Source organism: Pelophylax lessonae (assembly GCF_965119305.1).
Source record: "Pelophylax lessonae genome assembly, chromosome: 1".
In the NCBI taxonomy this organism is placed as follows: domain Eukaryota; kingdom Metazoa; phylum Chordata; class Amphibia; order Anura; family Ranidae; genus Pelophylax; species Pelophylax lessonae.
The window spans coordinates 652,741,014-652,768,054 of NC_138768.1; the positions used below are offsets into that span (position 1 = coordinate 652,741,014).

Consider the following 27,041-nt stretch of genomic DNA (forward strand, 5'->3'; position numbering starts at 1 on the left):
CCAAAACTTGTGATTTACTTTCACTTTCAATGATAATAGCAAACAGGACAAATACAGATGATAAATCACCCTAACAGGGACACATACAGCAATAAAACTGCAGGCGTTCTACTCCCTCGCCACTCTATCTAAAATGTAAAAAAAAAAGTTTTGCCTTAACGCTCCTTTCACACTTGTGTGACCTGAAATTTGCGCGACTTTGCCTAGACTTGAAGCAATGCCTGTGTAATCTTGAGGTCTATGGACCGCAAGTCGCATTAAAGGTCGGACCAAAGTAGTACAGAGAAGCACAGATATGAACGGTATTCATTGGAAATCATGGGGTACGTCATGCGGTCCCAAGTCACAGGACAAGTCGCATAAGTGTAAAAGGGGCCTTAGTTATACTCTGGACTGCAACTTTGAAGCAACTTTGGATGGGTGAAACTTGGCTTTGACCAGTGATAAGAGACAACTGTTGCACACAAGTTGCATTGTATAACATTCAGGTACGACTTTCATGCGACTTCTAAGGGCTAACATTGAAGTCAGTGACCCTCAAGTTGCATGAAAGTCAGACCAAAGTGCATAAACGACTATGAAGTTGCTGCAGCTTTAAGTCGCGCAAATATAAATAGTTATTGGAAAACACGAGGAACAACTTGTCATGCAATTTTGATGTCCAAAATTGCATAACAAGTCGCACAAGTGTGAATGGAGCCTAAATTTACTTACATTTCTGCAGAAAAATTGTGAGCTGTTAACAAATGACTTCTTCCTTGAAAAAGGCCTTTTTGTATATCTCTGAAATGTACACTGCTCAAAAAAATTAAAGGAATACTTTTTATTCAGAGTATAGCATCAAGTCAAATAAACCCCAGGGATATTGATCTGGTCATTTAAGTAGCATAGGAGGTTGTTATCCAGTTTCAGCTGCTTTGGTGTTAATAAAATTAACAACAGATGCACTAGATGGGCAACAATGAGACTACCTCCAAAACAGAAATGGTTTTACAGGTGGAGGTCACTGGCATTTTTTTTTCCTACTCATCTTTTCTGTTTTCACTAGTTTTGCATTTGGCTAGGATCAGTGTCACTACTGGTAGCATGAGGCGATACCTGGACCCTATAGAGGTTGCACAGGCAGTCCCAACTCCTCAAGGATGGCACATCAATACCTGCCAGTGCCAGATGTGTTGCTTTCTCTCCAAGCACAGTCTCAAGAGCATGGAGGAGATTCCAGGAGACAGGCAGTTACTCTAGGGGAGCTGGACAGGGCCATAGAAGGTCCTTTGTGCAAGGAGGATCAGGGTGAGCATTGCCAAAGTCCTACAAAATGACCTCCAGCAGGCCACTGGTGTGAATGTCTCCAAACAATCAGAAACAAGCCCTGTGCTCACTGCCCGGCAACATGGAGCTCGATTGGCATTTGGCATTGAACACCAGAATTGGCAGGTCCGCCACTGGTGCCCTGTGATTTTCACAGATGAGAGCAGGTTCACCCTGAGCACATGTGACAGACCTGAAAGGGTCTAGAGAAGCCGCAGAGAATGTTATGCTGCCTGTAACATTGTTCAACATGACCGGTTTTGTGGTGGGTCAGTGATGGTCTGGGGAGGCATATCCATGGAGGGACGCACAGACCTCTACAGGCTAGACAATGGCACCCTGACTGCCATTAGGCATCAGGATGAAATCCTTGGACCCATTGCCAGACCCTATGCTGGTGCAGTGGGTCCTGGGTTCCTCCTGGTGCACGACAATGCCCAGCCTCATGTGGTGAGAGTATGCAGCCAGATTCTAGAGGATGAAGGAATTGATACCATTGAATAGCCCCCACGCTCGCCTGACCTAAAGCCAATAGAACTCCTCTGGGACATTGTGTTTGGGTCCATCCGATACTGCCAGGTTGCACCTCAGTCTATTCAGGAGCTTAGTAAAGCCCTGCTCCAGATCTGGAAGGAAATACCCCAGGACACCATCCGTCGTCTCATTAGGAGCCTGCCCCGACATTGTCAGGCAGGCATACAAGCACGTGGGGCCATACAAACTACTGAGTACCATTTTGAGTTGCTGCAATGAAATTTCAGCAAAATGGACTAGTCTGCTGCTTCATTTTTTCACTTTGATTTTCAGGGTGTCTTTGAATTCAGCCCTCTGTATGTTGAAACTTCTCATTTCCATCAAATAATGTAGCATCCTTTTGTTCCTAACACATTACCCAGTCCATATCAGTATAGCTATCCAGCATGATATTTTTCCCCATTGAGATCTGATGTGTTTTCAAAGTGTTCCTTCTTGAGTAGTGTACATCAATTTACCTTTGTACAGTTATTCATCGGACTTAAAGAACTTGTAAACCCCTGGACGTGGAAAAAAAAAAAAACCTGTAAGACAAAGGCATATTGAGCTATTATGCATCGCATACTAGCTCATTATGACATACTTACTTTAGAACTAAGCCCTTCACTGCTGAGACGGCTCGCATATTCCCCGGTGTTTCTTCTGGGTTTGCGGGGTCAGGAGATGCGATGACGTCACTCCTGCACATGGGCGCGGGAGCCACCTGTTTGCGGCATGGGCTCTGAAGGTCTGGCACAGTAAGCTGGCTTTCAGAGCGCATGCGCCAATGACATCATCAGCTGCATGCACTCTGAATGTCTCCTAAACAGTGCAAGTTTAGGAGATATTCGCAGTACAAGTAAGCCTTATTATAGGCTTACCTGTAGGTACAAGTGGTGTAACAAAGTTTACAACTACTACATTTCAATAAAAATGGAAAAACGGGGTGTTCTATAAATTTTGACTGGTAGCCACTGCGCTCCACAAGTGTTAGAGTCCATTCAGACTAGCGCGACTTGTCAGGCACCTTGGTTGCCTGACAAGTCGCGGTCGGTCGCTCGCCATTGAGTAGTACAGGACCCGTTCTAATAGGAGCGACACAAGTCGCTCCGACTTAGAAAAAGGGTCCTGTACTACTTTGGGGCGACCTGGAGGCGACTTGCATTGACTTCAATTATCATAGTTGCCAACATTTAAAAAAAAATTCCAGGGACACTTTGCAGCACAGCTATAAATTACCACACCCACGTCCCTGAAGCTCCGCCCACTCTGCAGAATTAATCTCGCCTACTTATCAGATTATAGAGTCTACTCAACATAGAGAGAATTACAGGAAATTAAAAAGGGAATTTCAAACTTAAGGCCACAGTAGCAGAGTTGGAATAATTCTCCCATTCAGTTGCACTACTTCTGCGTAACATTTATGGGCAGCCCAATTAACAGGCACTTCCATGGACAATATAAATTACCTGGGACAGGCTCCTATTTGCAGGGACTGTCCCAGGAAAAAAGGGACAGTTGGCAAGTATGAATTATATGAAGTCCGTGCAAGTTGCGCCAAAGTCACAGGTCGCCCCACAAAGTCGTGTCGCGCCAGTCTGAATGGGCTGTTATAATATGATGATTTGCTACACTTGCAGTGTGCAACTAATGACTCCTTCTTCAGTGTCAACTGTGTCATAGGCATGTGCAATAGAATCAGGAACGAGGCTTGGCTAATACAACCCAGACCAAGGCTTGGCTAATACAACCCAGACCAAGGCTTGGCTGATACAACCCAGAACGAGGCTTGGCAAATACAACCCAGATCGAGGCTTGGCTAATACAACCCAGATCGAGGCTTGGCTAATACAACCCAGACCATGGCTTGTGTAATACAACCCAGAACGAGGCTTGGCAAATACAACCCAGATCGAGGCTTGGCTAAAACAACCAAAATTGAGGCCTGGCTAATACAACCCAGATCGAGGCTTGGCTAATACAACCCAGATCGAGGCTTGGCTTCCCTGGTCAGCTCCAGGCTTAGCTGCGGCAGACTGGACTGGATGCTCCGTTTTTTTGCTCACTTATCTATGCGGTGACTAAGGGAGGGACAGGAACGATATTGTCATGACTATACTGTTGGTATATTTCCTGCGCCAAATGGGCTTGCATTTAGTAATACACAGACAGGTCTTCGATAAAATGTCCGCTGTAAGACACTAATGGACGTATTAGATGTACGTCATGACGCTGGGAGGTACGTACGGCCGATCCAGTCTGCTGTCGCAGAGGAGGGTCCTGGTGGTGTTGGTATATCGAATATTATACAGTTATAGACGGAGCTCAGCATCGGCTGTCCGGTGAGGTGAGGCCATAGAACCCAGTCCTCAGCACTGCTCTGTATTCAGCCATTGTTACTGGGCCGGGGACACGGGGGTGTTTGTATAGGTGTGTGATATTCCCATTCAGCTGGGAGCATCAGTCATAAGAGCACTGACAATGTACATGCTATGGGTTGTCTGTATAGGATTTGGAGATTTTATAGACTTGGGGTTCAGAATAATTTCTGTCCTTTTAGGTATTGGGGCTCATTCACATGGGCTAAAAAAAACTTGCTGTGCTTTTGTATATTGTCTGCATGAAGGAAAGATTCTTGCTTGATCCTGCGTAAAGTACACACCTAAGGTACTTATGTTTATGTGTGTGCAGCTGTGTCCTACTTTCTTTATGGCCTGCTAAACGCAGCACACATTTTCCTATGTAGACGCAGCTGTGTGTATGGGCTGATTGATTACTAAAGTATAAGTGCCGGTTCACACTGTTCCGACTTGGTCGCCTGACAAGTCGTGCTCCATTCTGTGCAATTGGAACCGTTCTAATAGGAGCGACTCAAGTCGCTCCGACTTAGAAAAAGGTTCCTGCTCTACTTTTGGCCGAAGTTGGAGCGACTTGCATTGACTTCCATTATGTGAAGTCGGTGAAAGCCGTGCCGAAATCGCGGTGCACGGCGACTTCCTTAAGTCGCCCCTCGAAGTCGTGTCGCCATAGTGTGAACCGACACTAAAACAAAATGCAGCGCTCCAAACGAGATTCAGTAAATAGGAAAAAACTCACAAAGATAAAATTCATGCCAGAATCTTCCACCACGGTGTACAACTCGTATAAGGTGCCAAAGATAACCCTCCACCGTCACGGACAAACACACTGACTCTTACCGCATGGTGTTTATCACTATTTTCATAATGGTCTATTGCACATTTGGTGATTTAATGAGAATCACATGGCCTCAGATCCAGATAGATCAAAAAACGCCAACCGCTCATTCACATCCAAAAATGATGCACATGAGTCAGGAAAAAACAGCAGAAGAGTCTCCTAGTGTAGTAAGTTTGACTCCCAAGTTTATTAAAATAAGAATAACACTCACCAAGTGGTAGATAAAATAACACATGTAAGCTGCGGGGTGGTAATTGTTTAAAACCAACAAAATGGCTGACCTCTTCATATAACGACGTTTGCGCGGAACCAATTCCTTCCGTGTTTCGCCATATAGACGTCATCAGGGACGTGGTTCTACATACGCACAACGTCCTCCTTATATACACACAAGACCGGAAATGACTAAAGCCTCGTACACACGTACCGATTGTCGGCCGTAAATATTCGGCCGACGACCGATCGGCCGATTGTAGGCTTGTTAGTATGATGCTTCCGACAGCGCATTTTCGGCTGAACAGAATCTGTCGTGCAGGCATTAAAATTTTTGTTAGCCAACACCAGAACGGCCGATTGTTCGCCAGTCAGTACAGATTTCGGCCGACAGACAGCAGATTGGCAAGACTGGGCATGCTCAGAGAAGAAAAAACACAAGGAAAGTTAACCATCACATGACATCACTTCTGCAGTCGGCTGTTGTTGGCCGACAAAATTCGTGTGCAGTCTTTTGCAGTTTTCAACAGACACGACAGCCCTGGACAAAAGACGGCCGAACGTTCGGCCGACGATCAGTACGTGTGTACGGGGCTTTAGTCTCTCAAGTGGTGCATTCCAAATGGGAAAACGGCTTAAACCAGCAGCCACCGGAAGTAAACCCACATCCGCCCGCACTCTATAAATGCACTAATTAATGAAGAAGCAAAAAAATTAGCTATGTTCTACAAAACCAATAGCATGATTACTAGTGCTGCATTTAGATTCACAAAAAAAGGAAAGGGAGAGTAACTTGGGAAATGGAAGAGGTAAAGTGTTATTCTGCCCAATCCGGCTCCCACAACCCCCGTACTGCTCCAGTTTAGATAGGTGGCTGTAGATCTCTAATCCAGGTATTCCAATATTTTTCAAATCTAGGCTGTATATCTTGTAGTATGCTGGGCAGTTTTTCATGGAGCATCATCCAGGATAATTTTTGCTGCAGCTAAAAATAAACTATCGGGGGTTTTCCATGCTTGGGTGATAGATATCTTGGTAGCCAAAAGAAAAAAAGAGAGCAATCGAGCGTGTCTAGGTATCTCATTCAAAAGGTCATAAAAGTGCCATCTAAGCATTTTTGGTGAGATTGGCATTCATTGCAGAGTAAATGAGGGTAAAAATTCGGGCCCAAAATCGTTGGACCTATAGATATGATGCATAGTGCCCTCCAGCCCACAGCCCCTGAGGCATAGAGGAAGGCATCAGGGAAGATTCTGGCAATTCTCCATGGCAGGAAGTACCAACAAGACAGTACTTTGGAGTTTGCATTAAAATTTCCAGTATACTGTATGTATTAAAGTATTTAGCCGTTTTTCTGGAGCTTAGCTTTAAAGTGTACCAGCACCTTATACTTCTACTGTGTTATGCTCTCAATATCCCCTATAATTCTCATACTTATTGGTCCCTGATCAAAGAAAATATCGCCCATAAAGGCACTTGTCTCAGAAGATTTTAGCAAGCGATTTGGCAGGCTTTGTGGGCAATATCTCACTCTATCAGGGACAGGCGAGTATAATGCCTAGTACACACAATGAGAAAATCGGACAAAAATACTGCTTTTCGATAGATCGTATGAAAATCTGATTGTTAGTACACAGCTTTTGAAAGACGATCATGACTGCTTATGCAAAATGTTCCAAAGGGGAAAGCACAAAAAAGTTTCTCATACAAAAACTGAATGAACAATTTTCATTTAATCAGTACAGTATTCGTCTGTAAAAAATGGAGTGTCCAAGACCGTACATGGTCGGAAAATAAATAGAGCATTACAATACACTGCGTCACTTCCGAAGTTGTATTCTCTCATATGAGAATTTTCGTAACTTTAGTGACCTATTCGCTTTCAATATGACACTAGCATGCAAAATAAAAAAAACAATAATATTGATTGGATATTCTCATCGTGTGTACCAAGCTTAAGACTTACAGAGGCTACTTAGGGAGGGAGACTGTACTATATGAGTGTGTCTGTAGCAAAAGTGCAGTTCCACTTACAAGAGTCCTTTCACCCTGCCTTCCTTTGGCCCATTCATTAGGGGATGTGTGAACAGATTCCGTGCTGAATCGGAGCAGAATGAGTCTGAGACGAATGTTACTTTGTGACCTGTAGCCGTTCACTTTTCTTCTGCATTTTGCAACTGGACCTTTGCAAACCTGTGTTTTGATACATGGGCGGCCAGATGAAAACATTTCTTATCCATTTACATAAAGCTACCTCCTATTTGTCACATTTAGGCTTGCAAAAACCAAAAAGGACACAGCAGTCCTTTTTTTTTTTTTTTTTTTTTTTTTTTTCATTTTTTAATTAATTCCCAGACCTGAACAACTTAGACATACATGGAGGTTCCTGATCGGGTCCGTCTGAAAAAACTAACAGATGGACCTGATTGGAATACCCATGTGAAAGGACCTTAACCACTTTACCACTGGAGGATTTTGCTGTCTTACGTCTGGGCCACTTTTTGCGATTCGGCACTGTGCGATTTTAACCACTTAAGCCCCGGAAGATTTTACCCCCTTCCTGACCAGGGCCTATTTTGCGATTCGGCACTGCGTGACTTTAACGGACAATTGCGCGGTCATGCGACGCTGTACCCAAACTAATTTCACGTCCTTTTTTTCCCACAAACAGAGCTTTCTTTTGGTGGTATTTGATCGCCTGTGCGATTTTTTTTTTTTTTTTTTTTTTTTTTTTTTTTTTTTTTTTTTGATCATGCACTATAAACAAAAAAAGAGCAACAATTTTGCAAAAATAACAATATTTTTCACATTTTTTTATATGAAATTCCCCCAAAAAAAATGTAAAGATCAAAATTTTTTAACATTTTCGGCCAATTTGTTTTATGCTACATATGTTTGGTAAAAAAAAAATTGCAAAAAGTGTATTTTGATTGGTTTGCGCAAAAGTTATCGCGTTTACTAAGAAAGGGAAAGATTTTTGTCATTTTTGTTTTTTTTTAACGCGTAATTGCGGCGATCTGTGATTTTTTTGCGCGGTACTGCGGCGTACAGATCGGACCCTCGACTGACATTTTTGACACTTTTGGGGTTACCAGTGACATTTCTACAGTAATGAGTGCTATATATATGCACTGTTACTGTAAAATTACACTGGCAGTGAAGGGATTAACTTTTTTGAGAGGGAGGGGCTATGTGTGTCCCTAGGGGCGTGATTCTAACTGTGATTGGCTGTGGCTTGAGATGTATGAACAGTGATCAACGGTTCTACATAGTAGAACCGTATGATCATCATTCATACACTGGGGAGAATGACAGGCGGCTTGTTTACATTAGCCGCCTGCCTTTCTCCCTCTCCACCGACGATCGTGAGTGACCGGCGGACGATCGGGTCCGCCGGTCACACGCACGGGGGGGTCCGTGACCACTCGGGAGCGGGAGCACGCCTCCGGGGGCGCGCGCTCGCCCCCTAGACCCTCACAGGCTAGCGACGTAGACCTACGTCACTCTGCCTGTGAGGGGCTGACCGCCGCAGTAAAACCAACTTCCTGAGGGCCTGACATCCTCTAGTGGGCTCTGTGCTCACTGCCTGGCACCGTAGAGCTCGATTTGGCATTTGTCATTGAACACCAGAATTGGCAGGACTGCCATTGGCACCCAGTGCTTTTCACAGTTGAGAGCAGGTTCACCCTGAGCACATGTGATAGACGTGAAAGGGTCTGGAGACGCTGTAGAGAATGTTATTCTGCCTGTAACATCGTTTCGCATGACTGGTTTGGTGGTGGGTCAGTGATGTTTTGAGAAGGCCCATCCATGGAGGGACGCACAGACCTCTACAGGTTAGACAAAGGCACCCTGACTACCATTAGGTATTGGAATGAAATCCTTGGACCCATTGTCGGGTCCTACGCTGGTGCAGTGGGTCCTGGGTTCCTCCTGGTGCACAACAATACTCGGCTTCATGTGGTGAGAGTATGCAGCCAGTTCCTGGAGGATGAAGGAATTGATACCATTCAATGGCCCCCACGTTCGTCTAAACAAAATCAAATAGAACACCTCTGGGATAATTGGGTTTCGTTCCATTCAATGCTGCTAGGTTGCACCTCTGTTCAGTCTGTCCAGATCTGGAGGAAATACCCCAGGACACCATCCGTCGTCTCATTAGTAACATGCTCCGATGTTGTCAGGCATGCGTAGAAGCACATGGGGGCCATATAAATGGAGTACCATTTTGAGTTGCTGCAATTAAATTTCAAATGGGCTAGCCTGCTGCATCATTTTTTTACTTTGATTTTTGGGTTGTCTTTGAATTCAGCCCTCTTAGGTTGATCATTTTAATTTCTATCAAACAATGTGGCATCCTTTTATTACTAACCCATTACCCAGTCCATATCAGTATAGATATCTAGCATGATCTTTTTCCCTATTGATATCTGATGTGTTTTCAAAGTGTTCCTTGAATTTTTTTGAGCAATGTATTTACTGTGTGTATAAAGATCATTCTACTACATTTAATTTAATGTAAAACCTTATTTAACCACTCACCGACCGCATAACTTAATTATACGGTGGTGGCAGAGCAGCTGTTCTGATGGGTAAAGTGATGGATTTTGTGTCCCAGCAAAGCAGGGGATAACATTCGTCACTTCCCTTAGTAAAAGGGAAGACACACAGTACACAAAGACACTGGTTATGGTTAGGCACACATTTAACCCCTTCCTAGCCAGTGTCATTAGTACTGTGACAGCACATATTTTTAGCACTGTATTAGTGTCACTGGTTCCCACAAAGTGTCCGTGTCTGATTGTCGGCCGCAATATCGCAGTCCCGCTATAAGTCGCTGATTGCCACCATTACGTGTATGAATACAAATTCCAGTATATCCCATATTTTGTTGACGCTATAACTGTTGCACAAACCAAACAATATACGCTTATTGGAATCATTTTTAACCAAAAATAAGTAGCAGAATACATATTGGCCTAAATTTATGAAGAAATTAGATTTTTTTTTTTAAATGTATTATGGGATATGTTTTAAAGCAGAAAGTAAAAAAAAATTGTGTTTTTTTTTGTTTTTTCAAAATTGTTAGACTTTTTTTGTTTTATAGCGCAAAAAATAAAAAACAGTGGCGATCAAATACCACCAAAAGACAGCTCTATTTGTGGGGGGAAAAAATTAGAAATTTAATTTGGGTACAGTGTTGCATTACCGCACAATTGTTAAAGTAATGCAGTGCTGTACTACAAAAAATGTCCTGGTCATTAACCACTTGCCGACCAGACGCCGTACATATAAACACGGCAGACTGCTCTTCTGTCAGTTATGAACGCAGAGATCCTGTGTTCCTCTTATTTAGGAACACAGGTCTCTGTGTTCATGCAGCACATCCATCCCCCCTACAGTTAGAAAGCACCCCCTAGGGACACATTTAACCCTTTGATCGCCCCTGGCGTTAATCCCTTGCCTGCCAGTGTCATTAGTACATTAACAGTGCATGTTTTTAGCCCTGATTACTGTAGTAATGTCACTGCCCCCCCAAAAGTGTCAATGTCAGGTGTCCGATCTGTGCTCTGTAATGTTGCAGTGCCGCTAAAAATTGCTGATTGCCGCCATTACTAGTAAAAAAAAAAAGACCTAAATCTTTCCCCAAGTTTGTAGACGCAATACCTTTTGCGCAAACCAATCAATATACACTTATTGGGATTTTTTTTAGCAAAAATATGTAGCAGAATACAAATTGGCCTAAAATGATGAAAAAAATTGGATTATTAAATTCTTTTTTGGGAATGTTCTATAGCAGAAAGTATAAAAATATATACAGTGTAATATATATTATATATATATTTTTTTTTTTTTTTTATAGCACAAAAAATAAAAATCGCACAGGTGATCAAATACCACCAAAAGAAAGCTCTATTTGTGGGGAAAAAAGGACATAAATTTTATTAGGGTACAGCGTACCATGACCATGCAGTTGTCAGTTAATGTAATGCAGTGACGTATCACAAAAAATGGCCTGGTCATTAAGGGGGGTAAATCCTTCTGGTCCAGAAGTGGTTAAGTGAAGTAAATCTCCTGAAGGTCAAGTGGTTAATCATTGCTGTTCAGAGGTCACATCATGTCTCCCAAGTCTCTCCCATCCTCAGAGAAAGTGCGGAGTTTCCACTGTTGCTGATGTATAAATCTGTGTCTGCACAGTGTTGAGTGATGCTGTGCGGGTCACATGACATAAAAAAAAAAAAAAAAAAAAAAAGCTTTCAGTATACAGAATTAACAGTAACAAAGTGTTTCAAAGCTTCATACAAACCTATATTTCAAAGCAAATGTTTATTGGCTTGTGTGCAATAAGATGGTGTAGGTGGATTGACTAAGCTGCACCCGTACATGTCCTTTGTGTCTCAGTGTGTGAGTGTACAAGGGTATATTCTATTTTAAGCTAGAAGATGGAAGAAACAGGAATTTATTCTTACTATTATTTATATCCGTGAATAGTTTAGTCAGTAGATGCATTCTCTGTGCTGACAAGCATAGTAAACATATTCAATATTTGTGTAAGAGAAGCAAAGATCTTTCAGTTTCCTCGAGTATTATGCAAAGTAATCACAAAGATCAGGATCTAGGCTCAGTTCAGCTTGTCAGTGAAGTCTGCCAAACAGAAAAGTATTCTTTATCCCGAATAGAAAATGCTTGGTGTGCTATCGGAAGGGTGATGGTAGACGTGTATGTAGAATGCAGCTTTTTATTTCAGAAGAGACCTACTATGTCTCCTCTGCAGTAATACAAACCTAACTGCCTGCTCAGTTTTCTACCAAATGTACACAGGACTGTCCTAGAATGGCATGATGTCACCCCCCCCCCCCCCCAGCGGCCAATCAAAATGCCCAAAACCCAGCACCTTGGGAGTAGATGACAGCAACCAGCAAGGAATGTAACTACCACAACACAAGGTGGAAGTGAGTATACTGGGGAGTAGTGATCGACCGATATTGTTTTTTTATTGCTGATACCGATACCAATATTTTGGTCATCGTATATCGGTATTGGCTGATATTTTCATACATTAAAGGTACAGGTACTCTTGTGGAGGGATCTGGGGGTCTAAAAGACCCCAAACCCCTCCTCTGCACTTAAAAGCATTCAAAACGCCAAGTTTGGCTGTTTGGAATTTGCCGCCAAGTACCCAGAAGTGATGTCATGACATCACTACCGGATTTTTACATGAAGACCCGATCAGAGCCGAATGTGGCGGACGTGCCGGTGGGATGGGAGACCCGGGCGAGTCATCACCCCCCCCTCCGGCACCTTGTAATGACAGCTGAGCGGCTTCTCAGCCGCATCGGTTGTCATTACCAGACAGCTGACCGTCGGCTATGGACACCTGTACCGAGGTGATGCCTCTAGCTGCAGGCATCACTCTGGTACAAGCACTTTCCCGAAATATTGGCAATATTGGTAACCTCAGGGGCTGATTCTGATAAATCGGGGAAAGTGCATATAGACCCTCGATATATCGGCTTTGCCGATAATCGGTCGACCCCTACTGGGGAGTATGCCCTCATTCACAGTGAATGGGGCTTTGAGATCCATGCGACTTCATTTGAAATTGCGCAATTTCAAAGCAGCATATCAGTGTGACTTCAGGTGCGACTTTGAAAACATCGTTGCAATTTCCTGAACAGATGCCTATGCAAGTCGCACCTCAAATCGCCAAAACGAGTGCAGGAACTACTTTTTCAAATCATTGCGGCTCCGCAAAGTCTGCGTCGCACCGATTTTGAACATGGTCATTGCTTACAATAGGGTACGACTTGTCATGCGATTTGACCAGACATCTAATGCTAAATGATCAAGGTCTTTTGGATGCCATGGTTTCAAACCTTCTGCCTGCGTGGGTGCGTGAGCGCACGCTGCATGCACACATACATAATAAAATTTGTCATCAAAAATGAGAGGGGAGACAGTTGGTTCTGGCAGATCTTTCAAATTAAACCTAATCAAACTTTACTGTGTTGCGCTGAACAATATCTATTCTATTGTGTGTGTGTGTGTGCACGTGCAGCATGCAGAAGGTTTGAAATCATGGCAGCCATAAGAAATTTGATTGTTTAGCATTGGATGTCTGGTCTGCCGAGCTTCAAGTGTCCTGTTGAGGACATTTTCTAGCTTCCAAAGTCACTTCTTCAGGTCTGAAGAATGAGGGTCAGGAAAGTACCACAGCATTTATATCCATATTTTTTTATATAGCACAGACAGCTTGATCCAATCCTTAGGATGAAAGATGTGAAAGCTGTGGAACCACCCTCTTGTAGTTACACGATCCCATCCTTGGTGTCCATAAGTCTGCATAAATGGTAATCCTTTAATTCACATGGTTGAAGCTGTGAATTGTTGAAGACTTATTAACTCCCGTTATGAATATAGTTAATGTAGCTAATTATGAGTACCTGGGCCATCACATAAAATGAAGAGCACCCCTGAAACCTTAAACGCTGTTGTGGAAAAAGGGATGTCTTTTCCTGCAGCTGAGCTTGGGTTCCCCACCCCCCTTTCAAACCTTGCTGTTTGTCATTGAGGCTGTCTATCATAGTAATCAATAATGAGCAGCTGGAGGTGAGCCTAATGTCTTCTCCAGGAAATGCAGGTGGTATTTGCATAATTGTGTCCTGGATTTTGCAAGGTATGCGACAAGTACCTGAATGCATGACCTAGCTGTTTATATGGTTTAGACTGTAAACTGGTTTATTTTAAAGCCGAACTCCAGCCTTTCATGCACAATTGTGCCGACTCATGTCCTGTTCTGAAAATGTTTTCTTTATTTTCCTCACAGGATGCCTTATGCCCCGTACACACGTGCAGATTATCTGAAGACTTTTGTCTGCAGACTTACCAAAACCATATAATATGAGGTCAAACCTAAACACTTTCAATTTGTATGCAATCCGGCAGGCCCTTGCACTACATAGAAAAGGTAAGTCTGCAGACAAAAGTCTTCAGATAATCTGCACGTGTGTACGGGGCATCATGTCCAAAGTCTGGCCCGCGGGCCAGTTGCGTCTGTGCTTTAGTTTAATATGGCCCCAGGGACACCACTGACTTTTCTCAATGTCTCTCTGAGATTCATCACATCCCCTCCCAATGCGATGGCTCAGGGGCGGGGCCTCTCCGCCTCTGGCCTCCTTCGGCGGCTCAGCCGCTCGTATGTCCCGATCCACCCCCTGCTCCACTCTATCTGGCCTGCGCCACCTACAAGTAAAGTGGTGGTGGCGAGAGACATGCGACTGCGGAGTGATCTCTACGCCCTGGCTGGGGGGCGACCAAAGTGCGGCAGGAGAACTGGATGGAGGGAGGATTTGGACTCTGGAGGAATACATTCTTATAGACTGAAGAGAGAGGCTGGACCGGAGGACCCGAGACAGCCTAAGGTAGGCGAAGTAAGAAGAGAAATGTCTTGAAGTCAAGACAGTCACTCACTACGGTACTCACTATGGATCAGATCTTTTCTATGGGGGAGGGGCATGTCCTGACCTGCTCTAAGGGGATCTATAATGGATAGGGGACCCTGACCTGCTCTAAGGGGATCTATTTTGGGAGGGGGACCCTGGCCTGCTCTAATGTCAGACAAAATGGTCAGCCCTCACGCATGTTCACTTCATCAAGTCTGGCCCTCTTTAAAAAAAAGTTTGGACACCTCTGTGAAACTTTAGTTTCACTTTAACACACTGTCCTGGTTATAAAGTTTAGAAGAATGGATTCCCCCATCCACACAAGCAAGGTGGATAGAGAAATCCTCCTCACTGTGGTATTGTATTCTGCCAATGGGGTCTCCTCCACTGTCAGAATACATAGATCAGTGCTGCAGCTGCTAGTCAGATTATTTCCAACAGATCAACTTCAGTTGAGCGTAACGGCCAGAGATTGAAATTCGTCAAATCTCTGCTGAACCAATTGAATTTTGGTCCATCTATAGCCAGCATATAGTGGAGAAAATATTTAATCCCCTGCAGATTTTGTAAGTTTGCCCACTTACAAAGAAATGAAGGGTCTATAATTTTTTTTATCATAGGTGTATTTTAAATGATAGAGACAGAATATCAACCAAAAATCCAGGAAAAAAACATGATTGTTATAAATTGAGTTGCAGTTCAGTGAGTAAAAAGTAATTGATCCCCAAGCAAAACACATCTCAGGAGGCATTTCGGTCCACTCTTCTTTACACATCTTCTCTAAATTCTTAAGGTTTCTCAGCTCCCTCCCTCCATAAATTTTCTAAAGGATTAAAGTCTAGAGACTGACTAGGCCACTCCATGACCTTAACCACTTCAGCCCCGGAAGATTTTACCCACTTCCTGACCAGGCCCTATTTTGCGATTCGGCACTGCGTTAGTTTAATGGACAATTGCGCAGACGTGCAAAACTGTACCCAAACGAAATGTGCGTCCTTTTTTCCTCCACAAATAGAGCTTTCTTTTGGTGGTATTTCACCTGTGCGATTTTTATTTTTTTGCGCTATAAACAAAAAAAAGCGACAATTTTTAAAAAAAAAACTATTTTTCACATTCTACTATGACATTCCCCCCCAAAAAAAATTAAAAATCAAAATTTTAACATTTTTGGCCAATTTGTTTTCGGCTACATATTTTTGGTAAAAAAATCGCAATAAGCGTATTGATTGGTTTGCGCAAAAGTTATCGCGTCTACTAACTACGGAAAAGATTTGTGTTTTTTTTTTTTTTTTTTTTTTTTTTTTGCGGGACTGCGACATTGTGGCGGACAGATCGGACCCCTAACTGACATTTTTGACACTTTTGGTGGTACCAGGACAGTACTAAAGTAATCAGTGCTAAAAATATGCACTGTTACTGTAATGCCATTGGCAGGGAAGGGGTTAAATGTGACCCTAGGGGAGTGATTCTAACTGTGGGGGTGTGGCTTCTGCGATGACCATAGAGACATGTGATCCTATATAGCAGGATCACATAAGCTCTGTGATCATCCCAGGGAGAAGGACTGTCGGCTGTGTTTGCAGCAGCCGGCCGTCCTCTCTCTCAGCGGGGAACAATCGCGGGTGTAATGTGGCAATCGGAGCCGCCTGACACACGCATAGACTTCCCCCACTGAGGAGCGGGGGCAGAAGCGCGCTGCCGGCGGCGCCCGCTCGCTCCCGAGAGCAAGCGCCGTACATGTACGGCAATTCACCCAGGAGCGCCTGCCTGCCGCAGTACATCTGCGGCGGGAGGTCGTAAAGGAGTTAATGTGCTTTTTCTTGAGCCACTCCTTTGTTGCTTTTTTTGTAGACCCCTAAATATCTCCATATAGAGGACCTGTCACGGCCCATACTTTCACAAGGGATGTTGTTCATCTCTTGTGATAGCAATAAAGTTAGTAAAAAAAAAAAAAAGTAAATTGTATAAAAAAAAAAATATTGAACTGCCAATAGGTTGCGTTACTCCCGCACGCATATGTAAACGGTGATTGCTTCACACGTGAGGTATTGTTGCAAACGTCAGACTGAGAGCAATATTTTTTTGTGGTGCTCAGATGCAGTGAAGATCCGCTTTGGTATTCCCATTGCCCACGTTCCTGGAATAGGCACAAAAGTAATGGATGCTGCAGCAACAACCATCTGGAGAGTGGAACATGCACAGGACAGTGTAAATTTTTGTCGGGACACCACAAATCTTCAGATAAAGTCCAAACAGTTCACAGAGATCACAGCAAAGAAGTGCTTTTTTGGAGTCATGCAGAACTCCTCCTTTAGGCATGTGAGCAAATGCCAGACGAAGGGGTTCTTCCCTTGCTTGCTGTGATGTGATCTCTCCAACAAAAAGAAACATTTGGACTTTATTAAACGATCTGTGGTGTGCTGGCAAATATTTATACTGGTATATTGTGATTGTGTGCACAAAAATACATTTTTATTTTTTTCCTGAAAAATGTGATAAATGGCTGCACTAATATGTGACGAATTGTAACAGCCACCATTTTATTCTCCATGGACTCTTTTATAAATATTTCATGTTTGTGGGTTCAAAGTAATTTCCTAGCAAAAAATGCTGATTTTAATTTAGTGTGTGTGCTGTAAAAAATTGCCTCGGACAGAAAGTGCTTAAGAAAAAAGGAGTTGAGTATCTTCAAAAGATATATTTAAAAAAAAAAAAAAAAAAAAACCTCAATGACTATTCACGTCAGTTTTCCAATTTTGTAAAAAGCAAATTCCTATTTATTATGTACACCCAATCATGTGCAGATTCTTTTCGAATAACTGGAGATTTGAAGTGAACATTCTCATGTGAGTGAAGTTCCTTAAGGGCTCTTTCACACGGCCGCTCCGTGTGAAAGCTCCGCTGCGGGACCTTTTTTTTTTTTTTTCACGGAGCGGATGACATTTGTGTCATCCGCTCCGTATGTCCGCATATCATCCCATCCGTTTGCGGATGATATGCGGACATAATTATTATATTATTATTATACAGGATTTATATAGCGCCAACAGTTTGCGCAGCGCTTTACAATGTGAAGGAAGACAATACAGTTACAATACAGTTCAAAACAGGAGGAACTAGAGGGCCATAATGTAAGTCTATGGGCATTGCGGATGTCAGCGGGTGACACCGCTGACATCCGATTTTCCTTCCTTTCCGTTTTTTACACGGAGGAAAAATAGGGTTCTGTTCCAAAAAACGGAACAGAACTGAAAGGAAGAAAATCGGATGTCAGCGGATGGTATTCCTCTGACATCCGCAATGCCGTAGACTTACATTATGTCCGCAAATCATCCGCAAAAAAAAATAGGATGATTTGCGGACACACGGAGCGGCCGTGTGAAAAAGCCCTAACTCCTTTATTAAAGGCTTTTTCCTTCATGCATTCAGTGTGCAGCTCCCCCTTAGCCCCCCTAATGCGTAAGCCTGATCCCAATCCAGCCATGTGCACGAGACCCAAGGCTCTCCCAGGTCTCTCCCTCCTGATCCATTGTCTGCCGCTGCTGTCAATCACAGCCAGTGAGGCGGGGCTGAGCCGCGCTCTGTGTCTTAGGGCTCTTTCACACGGGCGGTCCGATCAGATCCGCCTGTCAGTTTTTTAGGCGGATCTGATCGGATCCTCCATGCAGCTCTATGGGGCAGCGGGTGTCAGCGGAAGTCACCTCCGCTGACACCCGCTGCCATCCGCATCCGATCCTGTCCGTGAAATCTGGACGGATGGAAACCCTATTTTTCCATCCGTTCAGTAATCGGATCGGATCTGATGAGAGCGGACAAGCGGTCCGCTCTCCTCCGATCCCCCATAGAGGGCAGCGGGTGCTGAGACACCTCCCTCTCCGCTCTGCAAGCGGAGACGGAGCTGTCATCCGCCCGGCTCAGCGGGGATCGCGGATCGATCCCCGCTGAGCAACACGGATCCGCCTGTGGAGGCGGACCGTGTGAAAGAAGCCTTATGGATACAGAGAGCTGGCTCAGGAGCAAGAATATATGAGTGCCCCCACAATAAGCGGCCTGGTATGGGGCCACTCGGCAAGGGGGAGGGATCCAGAGCACCGACGCAGAACCTGAGAAAACGAGGATCAGGGCTGCTTTGTGAAAAACCACTGCACAGAGCAGGTAACTATGACATGTTGTTTTATTAAGAAAAAAAAAAAACATTTTCCATTACAAACACTTTTTAAGATTCTAGAAAGGGAGGTCAGAAATGACAGCCTAAATATTTCTGTCACCAAAATGTTCTTTTAAAACTTTATAATTAGGCATGTGATCTTTATTATTCCCTTTTTTTTTTTTTTTTTTCCACCTCTTTTTCTAGTTTATATATTTGTGTGCTTTTGTGTGTTTGCTTTCAGGGCAATCTCGATCTATGCAACCACATAATTCTCTTTTGTAAGGAATAACCATGTTCTTGCATTCACTTTAGAGTAGTTAGTTTGTAATGGCTTTTAAGGGTCATTTATGTATATAAATATATAATCGGTTGTATAAGGAGATATCCTTTGGATGAATGTGTTTGTCTTAGATGAATGAATATGCTTCTTTTTGATGATCTAAGTGCACTTAGCACTTTATTCAGATTTGTAGCTAAAGAGATCAATATAACTGTGCTTGATAATATTCTTATACGTTGTAGATATGTGTTTCTTAACCTCTTGATGCCCACATAACACATGTGCAGCAGGAAAGTGGGTGGGCTTTTAATGCTCACGCTCCGCACATATGTGTCCATGGTTTGCAGAGGTTTCTGCGCTAAGAACGCGCTCCCTGACCTCTCCCAGCACAGTGATTGAGCTGTCATGGACCGCTCCTGGTCTCTAGTAATGATCAGGAGTCAACAGGACAGGCTCCTGATCATGTGACCACTGTAACAGCCTGTCACTGTGCTTTTGGGATCAGATCAACCTTTTCACCCCCCTGGGTGTAATAGACTGGTTAGAGGGCAGCTGGGTTGGAAGGCATTAAGGGCAGTGTTTCGGACTATTGGAGGAATTAAGGGTGAATTCACATCTCTGCATCCTGTTTTGGAAGCAAACCACGTCACACTAATACTGTATGTTGTGGTGTACTGTAGAGCTGCACGTTTCTGGATAAAATGAGAATCATGATTTTTTTTTTTTTTTGCTTAGAATAAAGATCACGATTCTCGGTGTAACATCTTTTACATTATACAAAAAGTTGGGCTAACTTCACTGTTTCGCTTTTTTTAGAATTCATTTGTATTTTTTCCCAAAAAACTGCGTTTGAAAGACTTATGCGCAAATACAGTGTGACATAAAAAGAGAAGGCTGGAGGAGTTTTTAAACTAGGATTGAGGGGGAAGGGTAAATTAGATTATAATGGGTCAGACAGGGGTCAGCCCCTATTGGTGGGTGGAATAGGGAAAGATGGGGGGAGAGTTATGACAGGATAAGAAGGTTCCCATGTTACAAACAACCATTGGAAATGGTACTATTTGTACCAAAATAAGTGTGCAAAATGTGACAATGAATTAAAGTGTTTGTTCACCAATGCCAGAAGTCTGCCAAGCAAAATAGGGGAGTTGTAAGCTCTGGTGCATGAGGAGAACTATGATTTAATTGGTATTCCAAAGACATGCTGGTAGGTTAATTGGATCCTGTATAAACTTGTCCCTTGGATCCTGTATAAAATTGGCCCTACTATGTATGTATGAATGTGAGTTAGGGACCTTAGATTGTACGCTCCTTGAGGGCAGGGACTGATGTGAATGTGTAATGTATATGTAAAGCGCTGTGTAAATTGACAGCGCTATAGAAGTACCTGAAATAATAATAATAATTGCTGAATCTTGGCTTCATTCTTCACATGACTGGGCTAATAATATTCCTGGCTATGCTCTTTCGGAAAGAGGGTAAAACGGAGGGGTGGTGGTGTCTGTCTCTATGTGAGAAGTGATCTCAAAGTGAGTGTGAAAGAGGACCTAGTTGGAGAATGTGATGAGTTGAATCAGTATGGGTGTGCGTAATACAAAGATTATCATTGGAGTTTGTTATAGACCTCCCAGTATTGATGAGGAGTGGAGATTCAGCTCCTGGCACAGATAGAAAGAGCTGGGACAGTGATGATAATAGGGGATTTTAACTACCCAGACAATAACTTGAGGCACTGCTGGAACAGTTAAAGGGCAAAAATGTATAAGCCAATTAAAAGACAATTTTATGGTCCAGTTTGAGGCCCCCACTAGAAATGATGCTCTGTTGGACCTGGTAATCTCAAAACATGCAGAACTTTTTAATAATGTTCATATAAAAGAATATCTGGGTAGCAGTGGCCATAATATAATTTCATTTAATGTTAGCTGTAAGCAAAAAACGCATACAGGAAATATAAAAATGCTTCACTTTAAGAGAGCAAATTTTCCAAGGATGAGGGTTGCTCTCCAGGATTTAGACTGGGAGGGAATATTGGCATCGATGAGCACAGAACACAAATGGGAAATTTTCAAAGACTGTATAGAAACTCACTGCAAAGTATATTCCCATAGGTAATACGTTTTTAAAAGGCTAAAAATTAAAACCTATGTGGCTCACCGCCAAAGTTAAAAAAGCTATAAATAAGAAAAGAGCTTTTAAAAAATATAAAAATGAAGGAACACTATCATTGTTTAATTGTTACAAAGAATATAACAGAATATGTAAAAAGGAAATCAAGGACACAAAAATTCAAAATGACAGATTGCAAAAGATAATAGGACAAACCCCCAAAAATTCTTCAAATATATTAGTAAAAAGGTTAGGTCTGAGTCAGTGGTGGGATTCAAAAATGTTAATAACCATTCTGACTTTCAATGCACAGTGACCAGCGTGCCCCCTTTCAATGCACAGTGACCAGCGTGCCCCCTTTCAATGCACAGTGACCAGCGTGCCCCCTTTCAATGCACAGTGACCAGCGTGCCCCCTTTCAATGCACAGTGACAATCGTGCCCCCTTTCAATGCACGGTGACCAGCGTGCCAAGCCCCCCCCCCCCCCCCCCGGGACTAGTGCACTTACCTGTAGTGGCGGCTTCTCTTCAGTCCCCGTGTCTCCTCGAGTCCTCAGTCCTCCCGCCGCCTCCTCGGCCAATGGCGTTGGGTTTGCCTTTCGGCCAATCAGGAAGCGGGTCTCGGACTCGCTTCCTGATTTGCCAGGAGGAGGATCCGTGTGACAATAACACTATGTCACACAATGGGTGGGCTCAAATGGGTGGCGTCACTGGTTGCTAGACGCTAAGTGGCTCTAGCCTAGCAACCAGTGCAGTGTGTGTGTGGGCTCCGGCCGCCTCCCCGCAGAGAGAGAGCCCCGCGGCCACAGGCAGGCACAGAGACAGAGAGAGCCAGAGTGGATGATACAGATGGTCACAGTAAGGCTGTTTAGTAACCGGTTCTGTGGAACCGGTGCGAACCGGCTGAATCCCACCACTGGTCTGAGTATGTAGGCCCTTTTACAAAATAATCAGGAGTGGGTGACTGGTGACAAAGGAAAGGCAAATTTATTAAACACTTTCTTCAGCTCTGTGTATACTAAGGAGCATGGGGGAGCTCATGACCATAATGAGGATGGTATTGACACAGCCCCAAATGATCCACAGTGGCTGAAAAGTGATATGGTCCAGAAATATTTAGACAGAATAGGGGTGGATAAAGCGCCTGGAGCAGATGACATCCACCCACGCATCCTAAAAGAATTGAGCGCTATAATTTCAAAGCCTTTGTTTCTAATTTTTAGGGACTTGTTAAGGACTGGAATAGCACCAATGTGTTGCCTATATTTAAAAAGGGATTAAAGTCTTTGCCAAGTAACTATAGACCTGTTAGTTTAACTTGTATAGTCGGGAAGATACTGGAGAGTTTAATAAAAGACCACATAGATGAGTTCTTGCTGGAAAAAATATTTTAAGCAACAGACAACGTGGATTCATGAAAGACAGAGGTTGTCAAACAAACCTGATTTCTTTCTATGAGGAGGTAAGTAAAACCTTGGACAGAGGGGTCGCTGTGGACGTAGTATACTTGGATTTTGCAAAAGCGTTTGACACAGTTCCCCACACATGGCTAATGTGTAAGGTAAAGTCTACAGGCTTGGAAAGATCAGTTTGTAAATAGATAGAATTCAGAGAGTAGTGGTTAATGATTCTTACTCTGAATGGTCTAAGGTTATCAGTGATGTACCCCAAGTTTCAGGACCCTTACTTTCTAATATCTTTATAAATGATATAGGGTATGGGATTAAAAGTACCATTTCAGTCTTTGCAGATGACACCAAGCTTTGCAGTGGAATAACTTCTTTACAGGATGTCTCCAACTTACAAGCCAACCTCAATGCATGTTTCATTGGTCAACTATGTGGCAAATGAGGTTTAATGTTGATAAATGTAAAGTTATGCACTTGGGGGTGAAAAATATGCATGTATCATATATACTAGGGGGATTAGAACTGGGGGAATCCATAGCGCAGAAGGATCTGGGTGTTCTGGTAGATCCTAAACTTACAAATCATTAGTAAAACCTTATCTGGAATATAAAGTTCAGTTTTGGGCACCATTTCTTAAAAAGGTTATCGGGGAACTGGAGAAAGTGCGGAGAAGGGCAACCAAACTGATAAGAGGCATGGAGGAGCTCAGCTATGAGGAAAAGTTAGAGGAACTGAATTTATTCTCTCTTGAGAAGAGGAGATTAAGGGGGGATATGATCAACATGTATAAATACATAAGGGGTCCATATAGTGAACTTGGTGTTGAGTTATTTACTTTAAGGTCAACACAGAGGACAAGGGGGCACTCTTTACGTCTAGAGGAAAAAAGATTTTGTCTCCAAATACGGAAAGGTTTCTTCACCGTAAGAGCTGTGAAAATGTGGAATAGACTCCCTTCAGAGGTGGTTCTGGCTAGCTCACTAGAATAATTTAAAAAAGGCCTGGATTCTTTCCTGGGTGTACATAATATAAATGGGTAATAATTAAGGATGCACCGAAATGAAAATTCTGGGCCGAAACCGAAAATGCAGGCTGCCCTTGGCCGAAAACCGAAAATGACTTTTCCCCCAAATGATTTTAAAATGGATGGAACAGGGGCATACACCAAAATCAGGCAGCGACGTACACCTGCCGCTGCCACCCTGTCACAGTATATGTACTGTGACGGGCTGGCAAGTGGTTAATTTAATTACCAATGGTATTTGTATTATGCAGCATGAGGGGGTTAATGTATTGCCACTGCTGGTCACTGATGCATTAGTGACTGACCAGTGGCAGTTAAATAACCCCTTTGTGCTGAATTAGTGCAACCAGTATCAATGTTAATTAACACTGGTTGCACTGATACTGGTTGCACTAATGCAGCACAAAGGGGTTAATTAACTGCCACTGGTCGGTCACTAACGCATCAGTGACCAGCAGTGGCAATACATTAACCCCCTCATGCTGCATAATACTAATACCATTGGTAACCTCGCCTCAGCATCCCTCCCCCTGACTCAGCGTCCCTCCCCATCCCAATGATGCAATCTCCTTACTCTCAGCTCCTCCTGTGTCCTTCCTTTCAAAAGACGCGCCTCTGGCCGGCGGCCCTCCTCCCGGTGATGTCACTACTACTACGATGTGCATGAATGAACTAACACACCGGGTGGGCAGGCGAGCGGCCACTAATAGCTATAATTAGGTGAGCCCTTCACTTCCCTGTCAGTGGAGATGCCCGCCAGTACCCACCACCAAGCAGTACCCACCAGCCAGCAGTACCCAGGGGTAGTCCATGACAGAGGAGGTGGGGGGGTGGTAATCCTAATCACAGCTATATTTTAAATGGTTAATAAAAAACACATTATATATATATATATATATATATATATATATATATATATATATATATATATATATATATATATATATATATATATTTTGAGAATAGGGATCGTGATTCTCATTTTTACCAGAATCGTGCAGCTCAGCTTTGAAGTATGGGTGTAACATGTTCCGAAAGGTAAACTTTAGGTTGAAAAAGGTTGTGCTATTGGTTATTTCAGTAAGCTTATCTATGATATTGCACAGACTGGCTTGTTAACAGGCGAATCTGGAATTCCTTTATTGAAAAAAAAAAAAATCTTGTTGCTAACAGGATCATATGGAATAAAATACATGGTAACATCTGAAAACCGGTCTCATAGGAGAGCATTACACTCTATAAAGTATTAAGTATTTTATCAGTTTATCTCTAGCAGGAGCTATATAATGTAATCTCAGTAAGAATCCATTGCTTCCTCCCACTGGTCTCTGGCAGGGTAATAAAATCTAAATTTACACAAGTGTCCCCCATGGATCTGTGTCTTGTTGCATAGCAGAAATAGGCTCTGTGAGGTCAGTACTATAACCTGCAGCATTTAACTTCCCTGATCTAACTGCATTAAAATAAAATGTAATGGGTTGCTATGGGTTGTTTTGATGGCTTGCTCTGTCTTGTACAAAGCTCACAAGTCTCTATATAGATAATTGTCAGTTCTTTTCTTGAATACTGTTTTTTGTGTGTGTATTTTTTTTATTTAATCTGCTCAGTCCATTAAGATGCCTAGTGTATATTCAACAACAAATAACTTGTGCTCTTTTGCCTGATGTGCACTCAATTCTTAAAAAAAAAAAAAAAAAAGGCAGATGGAAGGCAGTGGGTCAGTCACCAGTATTGCCTGTGGTCACCCTGCATCTGAGCGTTTCTTACTGGTTTACTATGCATTGTTCTGAACAGTCTCTGCGTGGAGGTGGCCATCTTGGTGTGCTTTGCTTACTTATGTAAGAATCTTCATCCAGGAGAGCGAGCACAGCAATGACATTGGCAAATCTTGTGAGACTGGCGCTCAGAGGAACAGTGCCTTAAACCCCGTACACACAGCCTGAATGACACATCAGACAGTTTTTAGTGTGTATGTCAGCCGGTCCGACAGAAGTCAGTAAGCATGCTGGAAAACCAAACAGCGCTCTAAGCCAATGGCTGAGAGTGCTGACTGGAGTGTTCTGGCATGGGGGCTGTCTCCCTGTCCAGAACGTAACAGCTCAGCGGGGGAGATTGCTGTACTAACGTCAGATCGTTAGTACTGCAGCTCTGATAGAAACCGTCAGTTTTTTCCGGGTTGAACGAAAAAAAAAACTATTGTGTACCAGGCTTTAGGCTAGGTTCATGTTTGTGCGTAGCAGAAATGTGCGCAAAATCCCTTTCGCTTATGTCCTCTGACAGTCGCCGCCCACTCATACAGTCATCACTTATGGGTATTGACCTCTTATCCACAGGAGTAAGCTAGGCAGAAGATTTTGTTAGAAACATTCACAAAACTTTGCATATACACACCTACAGGGGGCTGTCCCTCTGGTCCAATACCCCCAGCTAGCCTCATTCCCAGAGTGTGTGGGGGGCCTTCTCTCATGGGGATGGCAGTCTGTTTAGAGTCTGCGTGATCCCCCTCATGGCTGTCTGTGTGGTCCCTGTGTCTCCCTCACGGTCCCTGCTGGGGCGCTATTTACGGTCATGCCGCGCTGTGGGGGATTTGCGGGGGTCCCCAAGTCCCTAGGAAGTGTGTTGTGTCATTTTGGGGGTACAGGCATGGTTGTGGGGGCCACTGCGGTGTAAAACGCGGAGACGCCATTTTGGATGTGGGCAGGCTGTTCTGGCTTCATGTATGGGCAGTCAGCAGCCATTTTCTCTAGTGTAATTCGCGCCCTTCGGGCGCCATCTTGCGTGTGGCAATGTTTCTTTGCTTAGGGCTTGGCGGCCATTTTCCCGGAGCCTCCCCATTACTTTGCATTGGCAGCCATTTTTACTTAGCTCAGACCACTGTTGGGCCTCTAGCGGCGTGACGTCATTTCCTTCATCCTGACAATCCGATCGTGCTGGGAGTGTGGTAACATTTCTGGGGGGCTGTGTGCTGTTTTTTTGGAGTACTACCTTTGCTGGCAGTATTATGTTCCATGCCTTAGCGCTATAGACTAGTCCTCATTGCAGGCCATTGCGGTGGAATCCACCGCTGTCACTTATTTAAAGGGCCAGCGCCATACATTTTTTTTAAAAAATGGAGTCCCAAATGGAGTCCCAGGACAGCAAATTCCCCCCAGCTCAGGCCCCCGGGGGGCTCAGGCATGCCTGAATCCTCTGCGATGGGCTCCCTTACTGCTGCATTGCGACTTTGGCTTCTTAAGTGGATCTGTTAATGTCTGAGCGGGCCTCTAGAAAACGGCCCAGATTTTCTCAGTCTTCTGATTCAGAGCCAGAATGGTTGCCATGGACTGTGTGCCCCCTGAAGGGTCCCAGTCCTCTGTCGCAAGGGGAGGAGGATGATGAGGGGGAAGACTCCCCC

At 43.6% G+C, this 27,041-nt stretch overlaps 1 protein-coding gene across 1 annotated transcript in view; it reads left to right on the plus strand.

Annotated features, from left to right (window-relative positions):
- Positions 1-4,059: 4,059 nt before the first annotated feature.
- The window catches only part of SCOC (short coiled-coil protein), a 42,633-nt gene continuing 19,651 nt past the window's right edge, over positions 4,060-27,041 (plus strand). The window contains exon 1 of the mRNA XM_082253741.1: positions 4,060-4,168. The gene's annotated coding sequence lies outside the window, so the exon portion shown is untranslated. The remainder of the gene's footprint in view (positions 4,169-27,041) is intronic.